Source organism: Adiantum capillus-veneris, chromosome 26 (genome assembly GCF_014529385.1).
Source record: "Adiantum capillus-veneris isolate H3 chromosome 26, ASM1452938v2, whole genome shotgun sequence".
Classification (NCBI taxonomy): domain Eukaryota; kingdom Viridiplantae; phylum Streptophyta; class Polypodiopsida; order Polypodiales; family Pteridaceae; genus Adiantum; species Adiantum capillus-veneris.
In genome coordinates this window covers 100,579,006-100,580,827 of record NC_140956.1, presented here as the reverse complement: position 1 = coordinate 100,580,827, position 1,822 = coordinate 100,579,006, and the positions used below count along the sequence as shown (strand labels likewise).

Sequence of the window (1,822 nt, the reverse complement as noted above, 5' to 3'; positions counted from 1 at the left end):
GCAAATTAGGTTACAAGATCAATTTACTTGGACTCATAAACACAATCTTGAGTAGTTAATAAGCCATCACAAGCTCACCATAAACAAGAGAGAGGTGTAATGTAAAATGGAATGGATTTGTTTGTTCATGAAATGAGCTTTAAGTAGATCTACAACCTTGCACCAATACATGTGGGATAATTTCACCTTTTCCCTTTTTCAGTCATACTCTGGTACTCTAGGAGAAAGCTCACACTTTACAATTAACATACCCAATTATTCTAGTTAGCATACTTAGTTATGGTAGTTAGCATACCCAGTAATGCTAGTTAGCATACCAATTTATTTGTTGTTAGAACACCAAAGCCATGTATACATAGTGCACACAAGATTAAAAAAACCAACTTTATGATAAAATTGCATTATTTGGAGTAAGAAGTATATTGAAAATACAATGGTTACAACTTAATAGCTGAAGGGCATGCAATTATGGATTGCTTCATGGATTTCTAGGGTGATTGTGTACACCTAACTTCTCCTTGGAATGTGCTCCATAGGCATTTTGATACATCGTACTAGATGAGAAAGTAGGCGGACAATGGGCTACTTGTGAACTAGCTTGACGGTGTATCATCCAATTTATTGCAATTTAGTCCTTGCAAAACATATGAGATGTTGTCAATTACATTTCTACATTCATCAATGTACCCCTTCTCCACCTTCTCCTTTGTTGCTCCAACACACTTGACCAGGTAGAAATCCACATCCTAGGCATTGGTTTAAGCATCTCAATTTACAACAAAAGTGTCACCAAAACATAAAGTGCTACTCAACACATCATGATGACCTTTGTATGTGAAGTCATCATAGCCAACAACTTCCTCTGTCGTAACTTCATCTGTTGGCTCAAAATTTGCAACAACCTCATCAGGTAATGGCAACAGAATATGATAATCCCAAGCCTGCACGCAACAACCTCGTCAGGTAATGGCAACAGAATATGATAATCCCAAGCCTACATGCAAGCTTTATTGATGTAGCGATTCCACCTTCCATGCTTGCATGCATCATAGAATCATGCCAAGTTTCTTGTTACAAGGGCAGCTGGATCATGCAGATTGTGACCAGGAAAAGCATGCAGAGAGAGAGAGATTTTTCCATAGTAGCACAATTCCACTTGACTTGCCTATTCACATTCCCCTATTTAATCTCCCAAAACATATGGACACACTCCCTTTATTTTGAAGGATGTGATGTAGGTGCTCCCTATGACAGGTTGGGTTGCCAAAATGCAACCATACCTGCTGCACACCGCAAAATAGCTCCATGTCAGTTTAGCTGTTCATGGTTCAAGGTTCTTTTCACAACTGCTCTAGAAACATCATGCTTGCCCTTGCCATGTCCTCATCCAAAGAAGAACGAGCTCATCTTAATACCTGTGAGTCCACCATATCTTGCAACAAAATAGAAAGGCCTGGCTCCCTTGAACTACAAGGCCGCACCATCAGAACACACCCAATGTTGCTTAGGAGTGACACCCTCTTGTTTTAACCAATCACGGTGTAGCATGAAGGAATGTTTCACAAAAAATGTGTCATGCACCTTGTCATCTGATATTTAGAAGTGGATTGTTTTGACTACCTCTCCTACCTTACGGTAGTATGTTATGTGTACAAAAATGGTTACCTAACTAGAGTGCCAATGAATTGAAGAAGTGGATTGTTTTTACTATCTCCCTTTCCTTATGGTATTAAGTTATGTGTACAAAAATGGTTACCTGACTAGAGTGCCAATGCATTGATTGAATCTCATTTTGCTCCTTCAAGGCATAATTCTTGGCAAA

At 39.0% G+C, this 1,822-nt stretch overlaps 1 pseudogene; it reads right to left on the bottom strand.

Moving 5' to 3' along the window:
- Nucleotides 1-507: 507 nt before the first annotated feature.
- Nucleotides 508-1,101, bottom strand: LOC147423900 (uncharacterized; annotated as a pseudogene).
- Between the last annotated feature and the right edge of the window lie 721 nt (nt 1,102-1,822).